The 12,579-nt window shown below is 47.3% G+C and overlaps 1 protein-coding gene across 2 annotated transcripts in view; it reads right to left on the bottom strand.

Annotated features, from left to right (window-relative positions):
* Positions 1–12,579, bottom strand: part of mmd (disintegrin and metalloproteinase domain-containing protein mind-meld) — a 235,908-nt gene that overhangs the window by 17,462 nt on the left and 205,867 nt on the right. The window lies entirely within an intron of this gene.

Raw genomic sequence — 12,579 nt, 5'->3', positions numbered from 1 at the left:
ACTGCAGAGACACAGCACGAGGCACAGTGATTAAAATTGTGCCCCCACTAGTTTTCTGATGAGGACCATGAGGACAAACTTCTGCTCTTCTGGCCAACCTCTATACCTCCTCTGCCACTAAAATGGCTCAGGACTACTCTATGCGGTGTCTTTGGAAGAAGAAGAAGTCGAGGTGCGGACGTCCCTCACATCAGCTCCGTCGTTTTTGAATGTTTGTGCAGCTATCTTTACCACCATCACGGATTCAAGCACATCACTGGATTTGTGTAGTCACCGGGCATTGGCAGACACCTTTCTTTAAGGCGGGACTTTCATTTTTGGAGTTTTATTGGCCTTTCTTGGTGCAAGACCCAAGTAGGCCTACTGGCCCCGCCGGGCCGCAATGGCGGAAACGCACATGGAAGATGAAGACACTACCGGATTAGAAGAGAATGAGGAAGATCTAAGTTGGCAAATTGTGACAAGCCAAAAATTTCATTCCACCACAAGGATTGCTGGCGATGGGAAAACATCACCGCAGAGCCAGCAAGAGCAAGGCAACAGCAGCAAGAACAAGGGACCTACAGCCACTATGTTCAAAAACCAGATTGTCAAGGCGTCAAAAATGCCCCAATTGCCTGAGGAGCACAGCAAAATCATCATCCGCCCACGAGGAGGTCTCAACTTGAGCAAAGTGAGCACCACAGCGATAGGCGTGGCGATTATTGAAGCACCGGGCCTGACTCCGCAACAAGCCCGAGAGGATGTCGTTTGCCCTAACTTCACGCAAAACATTGTGGTGTTTAGTACACCAGATCCCAGTCATGCTGCCAGGTATGTGCGAATGAGGTCAATCATTATATTGGAAACCGAATATGAACTTAACGCCTACGAGACCGCTCCGCATACCACATGTAAAGGGGTGATTCGGAGAGTTGACCTCAGAGACAATCAGGCCACGATAACGAAGAACATTGTGCATGACTTTAACCCACTGGCATTGGCAGCCAAACTTATTAAATCGACGGGTTTGGTCATTGTTCTGTTTGATGGGCTCAAGGTACCCAATTATGTCAGATACGGGTCGACCCTTGTAAGGTGCTACCTGTATAGGAAGCAGTTTGATGTCTGCTATGCTTGCAGAAAGATTGGACATCGATCAGATGTATGTCCAACACCAGACGTGGTACAGTGCAGAGGATGTGGAAATCAAAACCCGGAGGACAATCACATGTGTGTGCCTGACTGCAAATTCTGTGGAGGAGACCACCCAACTGGGGACAAGACATGCCGACAGCGGTACCAAATTCCATATGTGGTGCGAATTTGATGACGAGAACGCAACAGATCTGCATCGGGGGCGACATCAGCTCAGCTGCAATGGGATGCCCAAACGGGCACCAGGGGGCGCACGCCGTAGAAGGGCAGAAGCCGCTCCAGATCACGTGAAGTGCAGGTGCGCTTCGAAGGAGGAGGGCAGACGCCTGGCGACAAGACGACATCTGGAACAGCCTGGGCCGACAAAGTGAAAGGTACTGTGAGGGCTGCGGAGAGTGGTGCGGGGCGGCCGGTCGGAGACAATGATGCCAGGATAGAACAGCTAATTAAAGAAGTAACATATCTGAGAAAGGCAAATGAAGAACTTACTAAGCAGGTTGTAGAACTTCGCAAGAACTCGCAGACTAGCTCCACAAAAGTAGCAATAGCCAAACTGGGGAATAATGACAACAGTCAGGATGAAGAAAACACACCAGCTCCAAAGAAGCGGGCAATAAGCCCAGTAGAAACGACAGTGTGCTCTGCTTTGGAAGAGATCAAGGAGGCGATTAAACAACTTAGAGATGCCATAGATAAAACTACCTTCAAAGTTGATAAGTTATGGAAATGGAGACTGACGACTGAAAAGAGGCTTACCAAAGTAGAAATGCAAGGCGAGGATGACGAATACCTACCCTCAGAAGCAGAAAACGTCAGATCGCTCCCTGGCATGTCGGGGGGTTCTATGAAGCGTGCTCTGGCAGGTAGCAGTAAGGCGGGTTCCATAAGCAATAGCTAGCAGGGGAAGCTTTACCGTGTGGCAATGGAATTGCCGAGGATTTTATTACAAAAAAGCACCTCTCATGCAGTTAATAAAAACCTCTCCAGACAAACCGAAAATAATTATGCTGCAGGAAACCTTGGCGGATGAGATCAGCCTATCCGGATACAAAGCGACATGCAGGGGCAAGGAGCTGGGTAAGGGGGCTAGCCACGCTCGTAGATAAGAAAATACCATACATAGAACATGATTTGCGCCTTGCACTAAACAAATTATAATACTTGTGGAAATAATTTTGAAAAGGAATAGAGTCAAACCGCAAAGCCTCTTTTGTCTCAATGTTTATAGCAGCCCTAGCGACATGAAACAGAGTTTCAGGGCACTCCTTAATAAGACTATGGCTATTACTAAGCATGCTCCACTCATTATTGGAGGGGATTTCAATGCCCCACATCAAACCTGGGGATATTGCTGGAATACTAAAAAACGGGATGGACTCTGGCACCTAGCTACAGATCTTAATCTCTCTCTCATCACAGACCCAGCTTATCCCACTAGGTGTGGTACATCTACATGCAGAGACTCCACCCCAGACCTTACTTTTGTATCAAATTTAGCGAACACTGGCTGGAATAACTCCAATATTGACCTGGGTAGTGATCACTACATATTACAAATACTATTGGAAACACCCAGTAATGAGATAAAGCACTTTAACTACATTGACTGGGATCTTTTTCGGAAAGCAAGGAAAAGCAGAGCTGAGATAGAGACAGGACAAAAGAAAACACTCCAAACTTGGACCACTCAGCTCAGGGAAGATGTAAAGGCGGCAACGAAGGATATTACCACAGAGGAGGATATCGAAATCATGGACAGTAGGCTGGCGCACTTGATTGAAGCCAAACAACCTATGTTAAGAAGATGGAAAACGCAACGGCTGAACAGGAGACTCAGGAAGCGCATAGCATTGTTGAATAGGGAGATTGAAGAACACTCCAGAAACTTACAGAAACAACAATGGGATGAGCTTTGCAATTCCATAGATGGTCGAATCAATCGTGGTGGAAATTGGAACTTACTTAGACATCTGCTTCATGAGAACGACACAAAATCTAATAGGAGAACAGCAGTAGCACGACTCGTCCATCGTAAGAGTCAGGACACAATGGAGGAAGACATTCTGGATCGGCTCGCAGCTAAGTATTTACCACTTAAGGATAGCAATGAGAGTACAGACCAGCCTGAATATACAGGGGAAGACTGTGAGCCCATGGATCAAAACTTCAAAGAAAGCGAAGTTCGCGCAGCCTTGTACAACCTCAACAGTAGATCCGCTGCCGGTCCAGATGGCATTTCCAATAGGCTGTTGAAAAATCTGGATGATGATTCTATAAAATATTTAACAGAGTATTTCAACGAACTCTAAAAAAACGGTGATTATCCGAAGGAATGGAGAATTGCTAACACAATTCTTATTCCCAAACCAGGCAAGCAACTCAATCTAGATAACCTAAGACCCATATCCATGGCAAAACCATGGAGCATTTCATACTCAATAGACTGACTAAGTATGTAAAAAACAGAAATGTTCTTCCACATAACCTGATCGGTTTCCGTCCTGGGCTTTCAACTCAAGATGCAATGCTTTTAATCAAACATTCCCTTATTCTTGCTAGCCCGCTACATACGAGAGCTCTTCTAGGCCTAGATGTCTCATCAAGCACAGGGCCATATTGGATATCCCCTCGGAGGTGGGATTGGGTAAGCGATTGCACAATATAGTCAAAGCCTTTCTCAGTGGCCGTTCTGCTAGTCTCAGGTTAGGCAAACTCCAATCGACAACCCTGGAACTTGGGAATCGTTTGACACCACAAGGGTCTGTCCTATCTCCTATGTTATTTAATTTGGCAATGTCAAAAGTGGCTCGAGGTCTCGCGCAGATTGAGTGTATCCACTTTGCAACATATGCAGATGATGTAACAATCTGGAGTGCCGAAGGTAATATGGGACAAACAGAGACCAAACTACAGGAAAGCATTTATGTGGTGGAAACAATACTTGAGGGTATGGAACTGAACTGCTCTGCAAAAAAATCAGAACTATTGGTACTACGGAGCAGTAAGCATGGGCGCAAGCCGACCGGATATATCCCAGAGGAAGAACCCCGCATTGACATACACACCAAGAATGGAGTACCAATCAGGCAGGTGGAGACTATTAGAGTGCTAGGACTTCTCCTGCAAGTGAATGGATCTAATTGCAGGATGATACAACACATCTCTAACAAGTCAGAAGAAGTCATTAGGCTTCTGCGTAGAATTACCAACAGGCATAAGGGGCTAGGAGAAGACAGTGCCATAAGATTGGTACACGCATTCGCCTTTTGCCACTTCTCGTACGTGGCAGGCATGCTACAATGGACACAGGCTGATAAGAACAAGCTAAACGCTTTAATCAGACAACTTATAAAAACTGCACTAGGACTTCCCATCAGCACGGCCAATGATAGCTTATCGCGCCTAGGGCTGCATAACACACTAGATGAGATAGCTGAGGCTCAACAAGTGGCCCACCAGGAGAGACTAATGGGGACACGACCTGGGAGGGCGCTACTTGAAGAAATTGGCGTAGAAATTAACAACCACACCAACAAAGAAGAATTATTAACAGAATTGGAAGCGGGACTACGAGAAACAATAAAGACGACCCCGTTCCCTAGGAACATGCACCCGACACCTAACCTCGAGAGACGGAAGGCAAGGGCAAAGGCACTCCTTCAAGACATAGATCAACATAAGCAGCAGGCAGTGTTCATTGACGCTGCCTAGGGTAAAAATAAGGATGCGTATACCTCCGTTGTTGTAGACACTCGAGGTAACATACGGGATGCCATCGCTGTTTATAGCAAGGACCCAACAGTAGCAGAACAAGTAGCAATCGCCTCAGCCATCCGGGCTAATCGGTGGACACATATTTACAGCGACTCTAGAACAGCCATACGCAACTTTACTAACGGATATGTGACACGGATAGCAACAAAATTACTAGAGAAGGTAAACAGTGAGAGGATTGAAATCCACTGGTTTCCTGTACATCTGGGGGTGGTGGACGGAGCTCGGAGAAACCTCAATGAGGTGGCAAATGAAGCAGCATGAGGACTTTCTAGCCATGCTCTTCAAGGCCGAGCAACTTACACTTCACCCAGGGAACACAGGGATCGATTATTAACATATAACGAAATCATGAAGCAATATTATTTAAGCAGAAGGGAATACCCATTGCCGCATGGTAAGCTTTGCAGAGCACTAGCGATCACATTACGTTTGCTACAGACAAGAACATACCCAAGTCCAGATATTATGAACAGGATCTATCCGGAGAGGGAAACTCGAACCAACTGTAATAAGTGCATGCAATGGCATCATTACTCTTGACCACATGCTTTGGCAGTGCCCCGCGGTGTCCACAGACTGTGACAAGGAACAAGAATGGTGGCGGCAAATGCTACACAGTGAATCACTCTCTGACCAATTACGGGCAGTCCACAAGGCCCGCGATGTGGCTAAAGGGCTCGGCCTGACAGTCCCAACGTGGGAGCAGCCCGTGTCAACCTAGGGTTGACTTTCACGACCCAATAAAGTTATTCATACCATACCATACTCCATGAGATAAATCACCACAGAGATGTGAATGCTTTTCATACCACTTAAGCATCATAGATATTGTTGCACAAGGAACGAGTATTTACAAATATTTACAAGTAAGGCAAGCAGCACAGGAGTCACAGCAGCCAATATGGTGAGGAGCCACCTCTACGTCTTTTTCATCGATGCTGGCCTAATGCGACAGACTTCTGTCTCGCGGCATTACCGCCAGGCAAAAACACTCACACCATTCGTGTAGGCTAGAGTGCAGCATCAATGGGTGGGTTATACAGCTTTAGCCGAGCAAAGTGAACTACATCAGTCTGGACCGGTGCAGAAGGTAGCAATGGCTTTACTGGTGCAATCTCAAACGTCACGTCGGTAACTTGGCGCAGAACGCGATAAGGACCGTGGTAACGTTTTACAAGCTTCGCTGATAGACCAACTCGTCGAGTTGGCGACCAGAGGAGCACTAAGGATCCTGGAGCATCATATACATCCTTATGACGACAGTCGTAACGCAGCTTCTGTGATGCCTGCGACATTATAAGGCGGTGACGCATGATATGACGTGCAGCATTCGCCCTTGCGATGGCATCTTGTGTGTACTCTGATGGTTGGTGTGGAGCGGATGGGAGTAATGTATCCATGGGGAGTGTCGGTTCAAGGCCAAAAAGAAGATAAAAAGGAGAAAAACCTGCAGTATCATGGCATGACGTATTATAGGCGAATGTAACAAAAGGTAATGTAAGATCCCAGTCGCGGTGGTCGGTGCCAACGTACATGGAGAGCATGTCGGTTACGGTGTGATTCAGTCATTTGGTGAGACTATTTGTCTGAGGATGATAGTCGGTGGTGACCTTATGTTTTGTGGAACATGAGTGGAGGAGGTCATCGATGATATGGGACATGAAGTAAGGACCGCGATCGGTGAGCAGCTGATGAGGAGCTCCGTGATGCAGAATTACATCGCGGAGAAGGAAGTTCGCAATATCGGTAGCACAGCTGGATGGAAGTGCACGTGTAATAGTGTAGCGTGTGGCATAGTCTGTCGCGGCAGCGACCCATTTGTTCCCTGATGCTGATGTAGGGAAAGGTCAGATCAGATTGAGGCCAATGCGGAAGAACGCCTCTACTGGAACATCGATAGGCTGAAGAAGGCCGGCAAGAAGCGTCGGTGGCCTCTTGCGTCGTTGACACAGCTTGCAGCTGCCAACATACTTCTGCATGGAGCGATAAAGCCCAGGCCAAAAGAAACGACGCTGCACACAATCATAAGTGCGCGTTACACCAAGGTGACCTGCTGTGGGTTCATTGTGAAACTGCTGGAGGACAGTGGAACGCATGTGGGAGGGTACCACCAGCAAGTGCTCAGGGCCTTCGGGGTATACAATGTGGCGGTATGAAGTTCCACAATGTAAGGTAAACATCTGGAGCGACTCATCAGAAACCCCGGAGCTGAGACGGTCAATGATGTAACTTACCGCTAGATTACGCTGATTACACTGACATGAAGAAAGTCCGAGATACAACACAAGCATCGGTGTCAGGGTTGGTGTTGTCGGGCGGATCAACGGGATATCGGGACAGGCAGTCCGCGTCCTGATGTAATTGGCCAGATTTGTGCATGACAGAAAATGAGTGCTCTTGTAACCGCAAAGCCCAGTGTCCAAGACAGCCTGTAGAATCTTTCAGCGAGGAAAGCCAGCAGAGCGCATGGTGGTCAGTCACTACCATGAATGGATTGCCAAAGAGGTATGGCAGAAATTTGGAGATGGCCCAAACAAGGGCAAGGCATTCAGGCTTGGTAATTGAATAATTGCACTCTGGGGCAGATAGCAGTTCGTGACATGGGCAGTTCGTGACTGCTATGATGCAGTCACGGCCATGTTGGTGCTGGGCAAGGACGGCTCCGATTCCGTATCCACTGGTGTCCGTCCGAACTTCTGTAGGAGCAGAAGGGTCGAAGTGCACGAATAGAGGAGAAGTCATGAGAAGGCATATAAGTGCAGAAAATGCATGGGCTTCGCTACCGCCCAATGAGAAAGGCGTATTTTTCTTGAGAAGTTCAGTGAGTGGGCGAGCAATGTCAGAGAAATTTTTGACAAAGCGACGGAAGTAAGAACATAGGCCAATGAAGGAGCGAACGTCTTTGGTAGAGGAAGGTATGGGGAAATGCTTCACGGCGCGAATTTTTTCAGGGTCAGGTTAGATTCCTACGCCATTAACAAGGTGTCCGAGCACTGTTATTTCGCGGCAACCAAAGTGGCACTTGGATGAGTTCTGATGAAGACCGGTGCTACGGAACACTTGGAGAATGGCCGACAGGCACTGAATATGGCTGGAAAATGTCGTTGAAAAAACAATAAGGTCATCCAGGTAGCATCAGCAGGTGGACCATTTGAAGCCTCGAAGGAGCAAATCCATCATGCACTCAAATGTGGATGGCGCATTGCATAGACCGAAGAGCATAACCATAAATTGGTATAGCCCATCAGGTGTTACAAATGCGGTCTTCTCGCAGTCCATAGGATCTGCGGCAACTTGCCAATAGCCACACCACACAACGATGGACAAGAAATAACTCGCTCCGTGGAGGCAGTCAAGGGCGTCACCTATACAAGGCAACGGATATACGTCCTTCTTAGTGATATTGCTTAAGTGTCTGTAATTGACACAGAAATGCCAGGTGCCGTATTTTTTCTTGACGAGCACAACTGGAGATGCCCATGGGCTACTTGAGGGTTCTATAATGTCTTTTTCTGTCATCTTGTCAACTTCTTTTTATATAATCGCCCGTTCAGCAGCAGAAACACAATACGGATGACAATAAATAGGGTTTGCGTCGCCAGTGTCGATTCGATGCATGACAACTGTTGTCTGGCCTAGTGGGCGGTTGTTGAAGTCAAAAACATCCTGATACGATGCTAACACACGGCAAAGGTCAGAAGCGTGTGCTGGTGAAAGGTCCGCAGAGACCATTTTGTTGAATTCAGTGATGGGCAAGCTGATGGATCCTGCTGCGCTCATAGGACGTGAAGGGGCTTCAGATGTTAGCATGGAAATCTGACAGTCGTTTAGGGATGACAACATTGCAAGCACAATTCCAGAAGGTAGAACACAGGCGGATAAGCCGAAGTTGAACACAGGGAGATAACCTTCATTGTTGACAATTTCGACAACCGTGTGTGGTAGGGTCACATTGTGTGCCAAGAGAACGTCAATAATAGGGGATGCAACATAATCCCTGTCAGCGACAGAAGGAGAGGGCGTCAAAAGAACATAAGTAGTGGACTGCGGCGACAGTCACACAAACTCGACAGTACACGGTTGCGTAGGCCGAGTAGCAATAGTCTTGGGGACAGAAGGGAGTTCAAGTTGAAGGACACCGGCACCACAGTCGACAAGGGCTGAATGTGTGGATAAAAAGTCAATGCCCAAGATCACGTCGTATGGGCACTGCTCAAGCACAAGAAACAGAGCAGTTATCTGATGGCTAGATATAGTGATGTGGGCAGTACATGTTCCAACAATGGTAGGTGTGCTTCCATCGGCGACTCTTACTGCATGTTGCATGGCAGGTGTCAGAACTTTCTTCAGCTTCTCATGAAGACTAGCACTCATCACCAAGATTTGTGCACTGGTGTCAACAAGGGCCATAACAGTAACACCATCGACTTGGACTTCAAGCAAATTAGGGCGGGTAGGGACAGTAAGACGACGATTTTGAAGCCGGGTCAAGAATGCAGCATCACCTCCGGGTGCTGCACTCGTTTAGTTTTCTGGTGCATAGCGTCCAGGGTTGGTAGGCGACGGGAAATGGGGGGCTTGCGGCGAAGGCGAAGGGAGTTGGCGGTCGCGCGGTGATGGTGACCTACTATACCCAGTGACGTGAGTGTCGACATCAGGCGTGTCAGTCGGTAGAGAGCGCAACAATGTTGTATGGGAGTAGCCTTCAGGACGAGGGTTCTGGGTGCTCCTGTCAGTCGGCGACGTCCGACGGCTCCAGCAGTGCCGCGCAATATGCCCAACTCGAGAGCACACGAAATATATTGGGCGATCATCTGGCGTCCTCCACTAGGCGGGATTGCGGTATCGTGAATAAAAGGGCTGGCCCCTCAGTGCAACTGGTGGAACCGATGGTGTGACTGGTGTAACTGGTGGAATGCGCACAGTGCAGACAGAGAAGAGTCCCAAACTAGTGGCCTCCTGTCGAACCTTGCTTGAATCAAGGAAACCATAGGCTGGTTAGGAGTCGAGACATTGGGCACAAGAGGGGCTGGTGACATTGCTTCTATTTCACGACGAATGATATGTGTCAAAGTGTCCGATGTAGGCGATTGTAAAGTCTGTGGCGGTTCTTCGCATGATGACGATGCGGCCATATTGGGGAACCTGGTGAATTGCTAGGCAATACGGCGAAATTTTGCTTGTTTGAATCGCCGACACTCTTTCACGATGGCATCCACGGTAGCACAGTTCCTGAATACCAAGAGGTTGAATCTGTCGTCGGCGATACCCTTGAGTACGTGCCCGATCTTGTCCGCTTCGGACATGTTACCGTCAACTTTGCGGCAAAGCGCTAGAATAGCCTGAATATACGAAATGTATGATTCAGTAGATGACTGTGCACAAGAGCCAAGTTCTTTTTTAGCAGCTAGCTGATGGCACAAGGGCTTGCCGAACAAGCTGTCCAGTTTTTCTTTGCATAGGTCCCAGCCGGCGAGATCGTGCTCATGCAACTCGCACCAAACGCGTGCAGTTCCCTTAAGATAATATACCACATTTGCCAGCATAAGGGTATCTTCCCACCTGTTCTGTTTGCTGACACGCTCGTACCATGAAATCTAATCTTCAATATCCACGTCATCTGTGCCACAGAAGGTGCCTGGATCTTTTGGAAGCGATAAGGTGACAGACGGTGGGGACGGCTGTGGCGCGGTAAGTTACAGTGCGGTGGGTGCTTCAGTGACCATCACCGAGGAAACAACGTGGCGGCCACTTTGGAGTTCTGTGCTGGGATGGTGGTGATGAACAGGCCATCACCAAGGGAACAATGCGGCGGCCACTTCGGAGTTCTGTGCTGGGATGATGGTGATGAACAGGCGCACCCAGCACCTCTACCAGTAATGTTGCACGAAAAGCTTCTACATATTTACAAATATTTACAAGTAAGGCGAACAGCATGGGAGTCACAGCAGCCAATATGATGAGGCACCACCTCTATGTCTTCATCATCGATGCTGGCCTAATGCAACAGACTTCTTCTGTCTCGCAGCAATATTATCCTGTTATGCAGATAGCTGGCCTATCCACTGATGTAATGCCATATTGCCTGAAGGCATTAAAAATTTTGTGGAGAATATTGCTGAAGGTGCTTGTGGTATCAAGGAAAACAGCAGCTGCCCGTACACAGTGCTGCTTCCTATATTCAATGGCGTATTTCAACCATCATGTCGATGAAAGAACGACTTCCAAAATTCTGTCCACTACACTTGGATATTAATACACTGCACCATTCCAAAAACCATTAAAGCAGCATCAAAACCATCTGTTACATGACTTCTAGAGCAAAACTAGGAAGTGAAACAGGTCTGTAAGACGGCATATGACGAGAATATTTGGCTGATGTCATTTATTACCCAAGAAAGATTTTACAGTCAGAAAAGTGCCCCAACACTTGACAGCTGAGACATTGTAGTGCAGAGTGGATGATATCATCAGGCCTAAGCATTGAACACTGTATAAATAGTAGCAGATTTAGCTCGATGTAGCTCTTGACATGCAAATTAAAGAACTGTTGTCAGCAGTGCGTGGTGAAAGTGTAATTTTACAGCCATTGTTGCTGATTAAGAGAAGTGCAAGTGTAGGTCTGAAGTTCTGAATGATGGTCAAAATTCACAAAAGGTGCTGCTGATAAAAGAGGACACTGTAGGGCTCGAACAATATCTTTAAAACAGTGGTGCCTCAAGGACTACTTCGATTTTTGAAGCTTTGATTAAAGGGAACTAAAGGCAAATATTAACTCAAACTAAAGTTACAGATTAGTGTTCGAGAATCTATAAGGCGTCACTATTATCACAAACAGAGCCTTAATACTTGAGAGATCGAGGTAAATGCAGGACATGATTAGAGACTTGTCCGGGACTCTCAAGCACTTGCCCGATGATGAAGGCACTCCTCAGTTAAATTGTGTCACTAGAACTCAACCACTCATTGCAAAAAAACGTCCTTGTATTGTAAGATGAAATAAAATGCTAATTGTCCATTTCTATTTCACTTTTACGAAAAAGAACTCATTGAAATTACCCTTGACGCGGGCGGTCGAAAGGTTTCGTTTTTGCTCGACTCTGCACCACCCACACTTTTGCCTTTCGTTAGTTTCGTTGTCGCGTACTTCTGCGCTGGTTTTGCTGGCTCGCGAAACTCGCACAAACTGCAAATAGCAGAGAACTTCCATATGATGTCGTGGGATGCCCGAACGGTCTACGCCACTTGGCCAAAAAGCAGCTTCACCTACAGTGTACTGCCGCTCTGACTTCATCTGTCTTGGCCCGGTACCGCCGCCCGTTGGGCACCGTTTTACTCACCGATGACAGCAAAGGGCAGTGACGGCGCACGCAATGTCACCACTCCCCTTGTTAGGTGGCGGGAGATTTGAATTTCGAAAAAAGTATTCGGACCCCTCAGATGCAATTTTCTCGTAAACTTAAGTATTTTCTTGGCACGAAACAAGCATTACGAGGTTTCTGGAATGGTATTTAAACTGTTCACGTCGACTTAGTATTTGCCTTTAGTGTTCCTTTATGTGACCTCTGTTTGTGGCAAGAGGTGAACATAGTGCGCCTATTTTCCTTCTGAGTGAAATGATAAATAACAACCAGCTTTCTCGTGCGACATGCCAAGAGATTTATT

Source organism: Dermacentor variabilis, chromosome 2 (assembly GCF_050947875.1).
Source record: "Dermacentor variabilis isolate Ectoservices chromosome 2, ASM5094787v1, whole genome shotgun sequence".
NCBI lineage: Eukaryota > Metazoa > Arthropoda > Arachnida > Ixodida > Ixodidae > Dermacentor > Dermacentor variabilis.
This window is presented reverse-complemented; position numbering and strand designations above follow the sequence as displayed.